The sequence below is a fragment of the Dromiciops gliroides genome, chromosome 1, assembly GCF_019393635.1.
Source record: "Dromiciops gliroides isolate mDroGli1 chromosome 1, mDroGli1.pri, whole genome shotgun sequence".
Taxonomy (NCBI): domain Eukaryota; kingdom Metazoa; phylum Chordata; class Mammalia; order Microbiotheria; family Microbiotheriidae; genus Dromiciops; species Dromiciops gliroides.
In genome coordinates this window covers 215,008,897-215,021,002 of record NC_057861.1, presented here as the reverse complement: position 1 = coordinate 215,021,002, position 12,106 = coordinate 215,008,897, and the positions used below count along the sequence as shown (strand labels likewise).

At 38.3% G+C, this 12,106-nt stretch overlaps 1 protein-coding gene and 1 long non-coding RNA gene across 5 annotated transcripts in view; one reads left to right on the top strand and one right to left on the bottom strand.

Annotated features, from left to right (window-relative positions):
• Positions 1 to 4,256, bottom strand: part of LOC122726215 — a 57,592-nt gene extending 53,336 nt beyond the window's left edge. The window contains exon 1 of the long non-coding RNA XR_006352783.1: positions 4,117 to 4,256. This is a non-coding gene — a long non-coding RNA (uncharacterized LOC122726215). The remainder of the gene's footprint in view (positions 1 to 4,116) is intronic.
• Positions 3,411 to 12,106, top strand: part of CDH7 (cadherin 7) — a 201,921-nt gene continuing 193,225 nt past the window's right edge. For 2 of the 4 annotated variants that reach the window (XM_043963787.1, XM_043963758.1), the window contains exon 1: positions 4,534 to 4,663. The gene's annotated coding sequence lies outside the window, so the exon portion shown is untranslated. Of the gene's footprint in view, positions 3,469 to 4,533; positions 4,664 to 6,606; positions 6,626 to 12,106 lie in introns of those variants that run through there. The other 2 variants (XM_043963768.1, XM_043963777.1) reach the window with 2 other exon arrangements.

Here is a 12,106-nt window from a genome sequence, read left to right as displayed (position 1 = left end):
ACCTACAGGGGTTTAGTTTTGAATGAAAAAATAGAAAGGGAAAACCTTAATCTCAGTTAATAATTTGTTATTAATATGAGAGAAATAATAATTTCTTTCACCTTGCACATAACAAGAACTTAATAGATGCTTCCTTCCTTCCTTCCTTCCTTCCTTCCTTCCTTCCTTCCTTCCTTCCTTCCTTCCTTCCTTCCTTCCTTCCTTCCTTCCTTCCTTCCTTCCTTCCTCTCCAGTACAGTAGAACTTTAACAGGCTCTGATTTTAACCTCAATATGTCTCAATATGTTATATGTAAATTCTGAGAGGAGAGGTAACCAAAAGATTTTCAATTCTGGTGGTCCTTAAAAGGATTAGAAGTAGCATAGCATAATGGAAAGAGCATTGGAATTGAAGTCAAAGACTCAGGTTCAATTTCTACCTCTTTCATTCCCTATTCGACTTTGGGTAAGTCATTTAACTTCTCAGGTGTAGCTTCCTCCCTTCCAGCTCAAAATCTATGATCCTATGATCTCCAATGTCTTTTCCAGTCCATAAATCCATTGATTCCACAGCTCTCACAACTCTCTGATATAAATTTCTGTCTTATGTGATTTTGGTTTCTAGCAAGTAGTTGAGAAGGAATGAAGAAGAGAAAACAATTAAAAAAAACTAAAAACAAGAGAAAAGGCATTTGATTTGCATGTGATATTATATAACACAAAGGGTCATATATTTCTTTTGAAGTGAGTGAAAAAAATCATTATTGTTTGCCAGGAAACTGATGCTAGAAAGTAAATTTTCAAATGACCAAAAAATGTATGAAAGTATCATAGATATACAATAATATGCAAATGGACTTTATTGCCATTTCTGGGAATCTTAGACCTGAAAGAAGACTTAGAAATGGCTTAGTCCAATAGTATTGTTTTTGCAAATGAGAATACTGGGGCCAGGCAAAGTTAAATAACTTGATTAAGCCTGAGATTGAAATTCAGGTGTCCTGTCTCCTAGTCACAGGTTCTTTTCACCACAGCACTGCATCCTCCCCTCTGGAAAATTCTTGTGTAGTCTATTACTCAGAGTAATTTTAGTGGACCGAAGAATGAAACCAAAGGAAAGAAGGTAGTAGTAGTATCTGGCTTCAGAGAGACCTGAACTTGAAATGACCCTGTCTTGCAGTACAAGGATAAAGATGGCATAAAAAAAAAAACCAAAAACAAACAACCAAACCTGTACAATATAGCCACACACTTACTCGGTCACTGCAAGGGTTTCCAAATAATCAGGTTTCTTTTGATATTTCCTGTGATTAACATGAACCAATAAACTGATACTGTTTATGTTATCTAGAGTTTAGATGGAGCTGATTCTTGGTAACATAAAAAATTCCGATTCCTAATCATGATACCATTTCATCTTTCAAGCAAAAGGAATAGAAGATTCAGTCTATAATCATTTACTAAATACACTTCTTCCTGCAATATACTAGCTATTATGTCATATACAGAAGTAGAATCAGTCAATCATTTTTAAGTGCCTCCTATGTGTCAGGCCCTTTGGTAGGCACTGCAGATATGAAGATGAAAATAAAACTGTTCCTACTCTCAGGGAGCTTACATTCTATCAGGGAAGATGTGTGTGCATGTATACAAAATATATACAAAATAAATGAGTTTATTTCTAAGTAGATGGAACACATTAAAGACATGATCCATGCCCCTGAGGAGTGTATCTAGTTTTGGGGATAAAATGTGAATACATATAATAACTAGAGAACTATAAGGACCATTATGTATGGGACATTTTATGTTCTTGTTGTTGTTTAGTCATATTTGATTCTTTGTGACCCCATTTGGGGTTTTCTTAGCAAAGATACTGGAGTAGTTTGCTACTTCCTGATCCAGCTCATTTTAAAGATGAGGAAACTGAGGCAAACAGGGTTAAGTGACTTTCCCTGGGTCATACAGCTAGTAAATATCTGATCTCAAATTTGAACTCAGGTCCTTCTGACTTCAGGGACAACACTTTATCTACTTCACCATCCCAGAAAAGGGAAAAATCAGAAAGGTCTCATGGAAGTAGTCTTCAGTCAAAGATCAATGATTTTGGCGTTGTAAAGGCTATTAAAGATGACTTAGTTCAAATCCTTTTTTACAGATGAGGATGTTGAGATCCAGAGTGACTCACCAAGGGCATGTATTAAGTAGTAAGTAGATATTGAACCCAGGTTTTCTATACCAAATCTAATGTTTTTCCCTCCTCCTGATATACCACACTGACTCCAAAGTGTGTTAAAAGACCCAGAGATTACTGGTGACTGATTTTTTTTTGGTGGGGGGGAATAGTAAATTGAGAATATTTGGGGAGTTCAGGGTGAAAATAATGCATTATGTTTTAGACATTATGAGGTGATAATGACAATCCCAGTAAAAATATGCTGTAGGCCCCTTGAGATAAAGGACTAGAGGTGAAGAAAGGTATAACTTGGAATTGTGGATTTGGGAATCATTAGTCATGAACTGAATTTATGTTTGCTTACTGGGTGGGTGAAATTAGATTTTATTCTTGTATTGGAAGGAGGGAAGGAGAGAGAGGGGGAGAAGATGGAAAGGGGGAGAGAGGAAGAGAGGAAGAGACAGAGAGACAGAGACAGACAGAGGGAGAGAGAGAGAGAGAGAGAGAGAGAGAGAGAGAGAGAGAGAGAGAGAGAGAGAGAGAGAGAGAGAGAAAGAGAGAGAGAGAGAGAGAGAGAGAGAGAGAGAGAGAGAGAGAGAGAGAGAGAGAGAGAGAGAGATTGATTGATTCTTCTAAGGTCCACTGGTAGGAGAATAATGGGCACAATGAAAAGATTCCTCACTGTTAGAGATGAGAGGTCCTCTAGGATTTAAAACTGGAAGAAACCTTAGATATCAGTTTGTTCAAACCTCTCGTTTTACAGATAAGGAAACTGAAGTCTACTGGGGTTTAATGACTTCCCTAAAGGTCATGAATGAACTAAAGAGCAGAACATGAATTCAAGCCTAAGTCCTCTAATTACAGAGCTTCACCTTTCCTCTCCCCCCCCCGCCCCCCCCCCGTGCCCCCACTACAAGATGCTGAACTCTTAGGAATATAATACAAAGAATATATAATATATTCCATTGTTTGGGGCAGCAAAATAAAAAATGTATCTACTAGCATATATATGTATACGTCTTATTTAGCCCTTATCACAGAAGACAGATCTCTATTTAGACCTTGGGATTGAATCAAATAATGGAAGAGTGAAAGTAAAACGAACCCAATTTGATGCTGCTTGCTCTAAATAAAATGCCCACACATGCCCTCACTTCGCAAAGGTCTTCGGTATCCCATCGGGAATAAATTCCACACCCTGCAAGTTTTCACACTGGCGAACCCAATAGGGAGGGGGAATTTCAGCAAGTAAAGAACGTGGAATGAGGGCAGGCTGAGGAGATTGGAAGGGCAAAACTATAAAGCAAGAAAACGGTAAGTTCTGATTACTTTTATGACTTCGCCTTCATGCCTCCGGAACTGAATTGATCATGGATTCTATGACAAGCTAACGGGTGGAGGGAAGGGAGGAATTTGGAGGATGGTGTGTGTGTGTGTGTGTGTGTGTGTGTGTGTGTGTGTGTGTGTGTGTGTGTGAAGAAATTCTTAAACTCCTCCAGCTTTCTGCTTTTCAAATGCAAATATATCGCCAAGAAATGGATTGGCTGCAGTCCCCCCCCCCTCCTTAAACCCTCGTCCTGATTTTTATGCAAAGGAATCCATCTGTAAAGATTCTGTCAAAAGGCAGGAGGAGGAGGGTGCGTGCATGTGTACATCTGTGTGTATGCTTGTGTGTGTGCGTATCTGTGTGTATGTGTGTGTGTGTGTGTGTGTGTGTGTGTGTGTGCGCGCGCGAGCGTGCATTGGCAGGGTGGTTTCCTTTCTGAATTCCTTTTCCACAGCCACCATTGGGTCTTCGGGAGGTACAAAAAGTCTCAGTGCCTCCTCTGGCCGGCTTCAGATAGAACTGACAGCAGGCGCCAGGCGCGGTGAACCTCCTCTCTGGGCTGCTCTTCCTCTACCCCCCCTCCCCCTTCTCTTTCCTTTTCCCTCTCCCTAGTGGAACGAACCCTCTCTCCGTACCTCTTGCCTATGAGAAACGGTTGGGCAAGACCGCGAGAACTCCCTCTGTGCATCGCCGGCTTCTGTCCTTGCAACCCTGGGGAGAGGAGCGGGTTCCCTCCGCTAGTCGCTCGCTCCGCATCGCACCCCGACTAGCTCCAGCTTCTTGTGAATAGCGGGAGGGAGGCAAGGAGGGAGGGAAAGAAAAAGAGAGGAGAGAGGGAGGGAGGCAGAGAGCTAACGAGCGAGCGCGCAGGCTGGGGCGGGAGGGAGGGAGTTCTCCGCAGTCTGCTCGCCCAGCGAGCGAGCTCCGGGGGAGCCCTCCGCCTCCACTGGATGCGCCCGCCGCGCAGTGTGATGTGATTGGAGGGAGGGAGCCCCCTGTGCCAAGCGGTCCAGAGCAGACTCGATGCTGGGCGATGCAAGTTCATCCTGGAGCTAAGAGAGGCTTAGGCACATGTTTGAGAGCTGCCCGCGAGTTCTTTTCTGATGAGAGTCTGTATTCATTTGGATTAAAATACCCACGCGGCTTGTGACTAAAACGGGAGGGGGTACCACGGAATACCAGGTAAGAGGACTGGCATTCGTTCTTCTTTGGGTTCTAGGGTTGGAGCCTCTGTTTATTTGCAATGTCCTTTCAGCCTTTTCCAAGTATTGCCATCCTCTGAACTGGAGAAGAAAAGGTGGCTAGAATTTATTTGCAATTAGCTTTAGAATTCAAAAGTTATTACCATTTGATATTGAAATGCTTTCATTGAAAACACGATATGCATATGGAGAGAACAGGATACTATCTTGGAAGCCTTTAGTAATAGACATAAGATATGACGCCAGAAGTAGTTCGGAATAAGAGGAAATTTCCAAAGACTCTTCGGTCAGTCAGTCAGTCAGTCAACAAGCATTTAAATTAAAGCCTTAGATACTAGGAAGTCTGGACAATTCTTCACACTTGAAGGGGGTGGGGGGATTGAGAGCGCCTGAGTGCCTAAGTTCCTTTGCCTCCTCACTGGTGCCTGTAAATCTCAGTCTTTCTATTCAACCCCAATCTTGTGTGGAGTTGTTGGGTTGAAGGTAAAAGGTTTTAGAGTTGCAAGATAGATCCTCTACTTTTTCTCCCTCCCCCCCCCCCATCCCACTTTTAAACTATAGATGTCAAAAATGTTTTACAATTCGAAAATGCGAAACAAGTCACATAAGGCTTTATTTCGGTAATTAGTATTCAACTCATAAGGTTGGCTCTGCAGTGCTTTAGCCTTTGATTAGTGACCTCCTCCCCCTCCACTATGTTGTAGGTTGGGTGTACACCCAGGCATCTTGCTTCTTTGATTTCAGTTTGTCTGACGCTTAGTTTGCATCTGGCTGAAGTCCTAAGTACTCAGGTGCTACAATTTGAATGACCGAGAAAGAACCAATTGACTCTCTGAAGACCTTTCTTATCCTTTTGTTGTCTTAAGTACAGTTCAGGTGCGTAGGGGCTAGAAGCAAGTTCCCCTTGGTGGGGAAATGGATTAACTACCTTAGGAAGGAGGGCCAGGGGCCAAGATTAGCAAAGCTTTTCAGATTTTGCAAATTGAACCCGGTGTATATACTTTAATCCTTTCCCATTGCAAGAAAAACCTCCTGATTGAGTGACAATTTATCTAGTGAAAGGAAAGACTTGAAAGAAAAAAAAAAACCCATGCATTTAATAATCCCTTTAACGAGACAGATTTTTCTACTTCCTCTTTCATATGGAAGTGAATAATCAGATTTTGGAAGCAAACAAATGATGATTTAGAAAAATAAGGTGACCCTAAAGCAAATGTGATCTTATCCCTCAACCTACTCATAAAATACAGGGACATTTACTTTTTTGACGACTCAGCTATGACTGTTTCTTCTTCCTTCCCGAGAATACTTTTTGTTGTTGTTTTTCTCTGAATAGGATTTTATAAGCATTGTAGTGATAGCCATGTATGCATTGCTGCTGTAAATCAGATGAACACCATTAAAAAAAAAGAACAAGAAAAACACACACATAACTTGAACCTTGTTTTTAGAGTTGAATGGATCAAGGGTTTTTAGGGTTAATAAAAATTTTAAATAACAACCTTAAAACAGCAGTTATTTTCATTAGGTGACATCCTGCAATACCTGGTCAATGTGAAGGTTGTTCAGAAGACAGGTTGAGACAAATAATTTAGAGGTGCCTAATTAAAAGCATGTGTTTCAATGCTATTATATTTGTAACCTCACCTGGATACCAACATGACTTCCTGTTTAATGGTCCTTGTTTTGACTTTGTTTTTATTCCAGCACTTTGCCATATTACTCTCAGTGTAGAACTGCTGTGCTATTTCTTTCTTCTTTATTTTTAGGGGTATTGGGGATAAGATGAGTTAAAATGAAAACTTACCCAGGAAGAAATGAAGCAGAATGGCAAACTGGTAACTTTTGTAGCAGTAAGAAAAAGGAAAAAAAAAAAACGAGAAGTGAAAGCCTTGTTCCTGTGTTAGTATTTAACATGGAAGCAGACAGCTGAAGCAATTAGGTTAATATCCAAAGTTAATAGTTTTATCTAGTATGACATGTTAAAAGTGTGCTGGTAGGGGAAACACACACACACACACACACACACACACAAAACCAATAATCAGTGTTCAGGCCATCTTCCTGCTAAAAGCTATTAAGGTTTGCAGCTTTAATAAAAGGGCATTGTGCCCTTACAATGTAAGATATTATTGTAATTAAGGGCTGCTATAGGTCATTAGAACTGTGTTAACAATCAGCTGACAGCCTCACAACTCTTTCAAGTCTACTTTTATTGATTTAATAGCACAGAGCTTTTACCCTTTCTTATAAAAGGGTAATTGTAAAGCATCTGTATTACTGCAATTTACCCTTGAATTGACTGGAGTCTTGAGTGGCCAGTGAAGAAGAGTATGCTGCACACTGAGTTGGCTTCTGTTCATCCTTCCTATGTATAAATATCTACAGTTTGCCTTTTCCAGGTGTGTGTGTGTGTGTGTGTGTGTGTGTGTGTGTGTGTGTGTGTGTGTGTGTGTGTTTTCACTTCCCTGCCTATCTACATTATATAGCATTTTGGTTTCCTTGATAGCAAAGTCAAAAAAGCCTTCACAAAATCCATGATGAAGAAAAGTGAGTAGTGCTTGTGCTGAGTCAAATAATGCCTTAAGCAAATCTTTTAAACATCTTTTATAAGGTGCTAAACACAAATTGTTCCTCTTTATAGTGGATATTTCTTGTTGAGTGGCCTCTACTCTCCTGGGCTCTCCAAGGTTTTAAATTGACTGTTGTAGCTGCTTGCTTATATATAAGATCACTATGAGCTGGACAAATATGTTTCTTTTTTCACTTGATTGGCAGACTTCAGAGCTTTCTATTACATTATTTTTGTCAGTAGTTTCTCAGTCAAGTCACTTGTATTACTTGATTATCCAAGGTTTGGCATGAACGCTTCCGTGTAGACACTGAGAATTGCTTTTCCCCCTGTCATTAAGAATCAGATGGTTTTAGATGGGGGTAATATTAAATAGGACTGAACTGAGTGCAGGAGAGAAAGGCATGTGAACCAAGGACTGTTACGTGACAGTCTTTGACAAGCCTAGCACATTCAGTGATGAGTAGCAATACACGAGTGCCTCCTCTGGGATTTTTGAGGTTCTGCAGGAAGATACCCCTGATAATTTCTCCCTCTTTCTATACAATGAGACTGTACTACCAAAATAACCAGTGCAAATTAGTTTGTAGGGAAAGTCAAACTCTCTTGTTCCAGTGTTGTTACCAGTGCTTGCTTTTGGCAGCATAGCTTTATTGTTATTCTATAAATAGATCAGGTTAAAATGATGCACTGAAAGTCATATAAATCACATCTGATAGAATATGAAAGCCATGGGGAATTTTGAAAAGTGTATAACTATGTATACATGCACTCACAATGTCTAAGAAAAAACAAAACAAAACCTTACAATGAACTACATTTCAGCATTGTTATATTACATAATTAACTCTGAAGCACTCTGGACTACCCCAGAACTGTTATTTTAGTTTCTCTTTATGGCATATGGGATCTGTTTAGTTAATTGCTACCTATTCTTCCATTTCCTTGTTAAACCCATTAATTGAAGATAGAGGACATTTGTAGTTAACTTAGAGGGGCACTATAATCAATTTGGAGAAGTTTTCATTCCTTGTTTGATAACCAGATGCACACTACAGGCGAAGTACTTCATTTACAGGGCCCCTGCCTGAATATTTAGGCCAGTTAACTGTGGGAGATTGTGGTCTGTAGTTGGAAATGTTATTTTGCCCAGGGAGCTAATGGATTTGATCACAGTTTCTTGACTTGAGAAATCACAATTAGAAGGTCCTTAGCCTCACTATTTGAAATAATAATAATAATAATAATAATAATAATAATAACAACTTTGTCTTTGAAGAAGAAAGGTAGGGACACATATCCTTATTATAATATAATTCTTGGAAATACTTTGAACATTTAATGGTCCCTTGCAAGAAATACTCTTTAAGGAGAATTAATCATAAAGTATTGTAGCCATACACATTGCAATGTCCACAAAGTTGGAAGTTATAGCAAAAAAATTTCCAATTAGAGTTGTTACTTTATTTTTAACCAAATCTCTTTGAGAGACATTGCCCTAGGCTTAACCATCTGATTCTAAGGTACTCAGGGTGACATAGATCAAATTTTAGTATTTGTCAATTACAGAATACCACCTTCTAGAAGGAACCTATTTTATTAAGTGAAGGCATAGGAAGAAAATAATGGATCATTTTGTACTATTGATCCAGGGAAAGCAGTACTTGCTACTTGGCATTGTTAAAAAGACACTTTAAGGAATGCTTTCAGTTGTTTCAGAGGTTATGGTTAACCACTAGTTACTAAAGTACAAAGCTGGGGCTTGGGAAGAGAGAAGTTGAAATGTAAAAGGAAGAAAAAGTAAACTTGAATATAAGCCTGCTGACTCTCACCTTCCTCCTGAAAATCACTCACATGCACACACACACACACACACACACACACACACACACACACACACCTCTCTAAGTGATTGCTCCCTCCTTTCAGGGACTTACAGACAATGTAGTAGAGTACTATAATAAGCATGCTCAAATTCTATGTATAAGTGAAGGAAGGTATTTAGGTTTGAAAAATTTGAATACTTCATTGACCTCCACAAAACCGCAGAGGAAAAACTGTAGATTGTTCTTGGTCACAAAGATTAACCCATTTAAATAACTAGCCTTATTTAAAATCATGTTGCATTCAGTTAATCTTTCAGATTCATCCTTATCTTGAAAAGTAGCCTTCTGCGTACTTTTGCTTATTCCCTTTATTACAAGCCCTCAGGAATCCTTATGCCAGTGCTCTATCCAGTAGCAGAAGAATAATTCGTTATTACTTTTCCTTTCTGTCTCATAAATCTTGGCCTCATCCAAAGTGTCAATCTGTGGTCAAAGGGAATCAATTACAAATATGGCTTCTACCTTCTGAAATATATCTTTGGTATCAACTCCCATTCTTCCTCTGGTCCCCAGCTTCCTTTGTGCCCCTGATGATATTGTACTTTATACATATGTCTTCCCCCCACCATTTATTTCAGTATTCCAGATCATATTAAATATATCTGGAGACAGTGTGTGATAATAACAAGATCTTTGGATAAAAAAAGAGAAGAGCTGGGTTCTAGGCCTAGATCTACCACTACTTCACTGTTTGACCTTGGGCAAGTAATTTTTCCCAGGGCCTTGATTTTCTCATGTGTTGAATACAGAGGTGGAACTACTATAATTTCTTAGGTCTCTTCTTGCTCTGATGTACAATTAATAATTGATTTGGTTTAAAAAGGAAAAGAAATGGCATATATGGGAGACAGGTGATCTCTCTGACTTCCTGTCTTGATATAAATCATCCTTATTAAAACACCTGTTTAAATCCATGTTGCATTCAAATCAATCTGTAACAGGTGGAAGCTATCATGAGGAAAATCCAGTGATGAATACTAGTTTTGAAGGAAGAACTATGAAGTATTTTAAGAAAGCATTATTCTTTATTCCTGGACTACCAGAAATAAGATCATTTTCAACTAGATGATTAAGAGAGGGTGACTTTAAGGAAGGACATTGTTAAACATACAGAGAAAGTGCAGCTAGGATTGTGAAAGGCCTCAATGTTATGCCTTGTAAAAATTGATTGAAAGAACTGACCTGGAGAAAAAGAAGTCTCAATGTGAGATAATAGCCTTCAAGTATTTGAAGTTCCAACATGTTGAAAAGGGATCATGTACTGGAAATAGTGCTAGATATTCAGTCAGAGAACCTAGATTCAAATCCTGACTAGCCCTTTTTAGCTGTGGTCTGGCCCTTTCTATGTTGTTAAAGCTTTGCAACCTCTCTTGGACTCAGTTTTCTCACCAGTAAATTCAGGAATTTGGGCTAGATTAACTCTGAGGTTCCTTCAAAAATCTAAATCTGTGATCCTTGGCCTCCAAGGGCTGAATTAGGAGTGATAGGTAAAGCCTCCTAATCTTCCCCAAAGTGTAATGAGCTGACTGAAGGTTAGTTGTTTTTTTTTTCTCTACGCAAGTCTTCATGAAAAGGTGAGGTGGTCACTTGAAAGGTTTCCTTTTTCAGCCCTAGTTTGGTATTGATGGCTTTTGAGGATTTTTCCAACTCTTAGATTCTATGACTACAGAAGAAGAAATGAGTTTTCCACCAGACTAAACAAGAAAAAGTTTTGATAGTACAATATACATGTAAAAAAGGAATAATACATTTAAAAAAATTTTGTAACATTGTCAAAATGCCCACTATATAAGTAAAACTAAAGGAATGTATTTTTCTGTGACAACATGTCTATGTTGTATCTATATACACACAAATATACATACATGTGCATTTCACTGTAATTAGTATATAATTTTTTTCTAGAATAGATCAAAACAGTTCAACATTGAAACAATTTTTTAAATGACAGTACCTTACCAATAGCAATACTCCCCCACCCAAATCCACCCCCCAACCTGTTTTTAAAGTTGTGGTTTCTTAAGCTATAATGTTTTATAGATTAGCCAGTGAAATGTATAAGCAAGATTATGGAGATGTTCTGTCCACCCTTAAGAATTTTATTTTATTTTATTTTATTTTTTATTCTCGTGCATCATTCTAGAAAGAACATTTTTCTGAATCGGCATTTTATTCCTCTACTTTGTTTCCTGGAAAATGGAAATGTTAAAACCAGTGATTATAGAATTCATTTATGGGATGATGTGATTACTATTCTACTTGGCATTGTTCCCTTTCACTAAAATAAGAAATGGAAAAAAAATAATCTTGGTCTCTGAAAAGAATGAATTGGTACTTTAAAGTCAGTATGAAAAAAGAATAATCAACTTGCTGGTCAGCTGTATTAGCTAATTATCTTTAGAACAGTTATAGATGATGAAGACTCAAAACATTTAAAACTGTACAATCAGTTATATTTTGTTCATTGTCTAAAGTGACAGAGGCAATCGTCCTTTTTACCTGAGATATCCAATTGGGTACTTACATTTGGGTAGGTAAAGTATATTTTACCTCACCTTTAAGTTTTTTCAAAGTTAAAAAGAGTATTAGATTGCCTCGAGTAACGCATTATAAGTGAATCATGTTGTCTCTATAGAGCATATAGAATAATGCTTTCTCCCCTGCAAAAGAACTACATATTAATCAATTTGGGATTATCAGGCATCTAATCACCTTTTGAGGTGCTTACCTTGGGTTACTTGTAAATTTTTCACAAGTAAATTATTTTCATTTATTTAGAATGTTGTTGTGAATTTGAAAGGATTTTAGCTTTACACCAGCAGCTAAACAGATGCTATGTATGCTGAAAAATTAAAACAATTTTAGTTATTGGGGAGTATTTGTTCATTATTTTTAAGTGTGAACAAAACATTTAGTTACCAGTGTGATGGGTACTTAATCTGGTTTTTAAAATGGTTTCATAGGG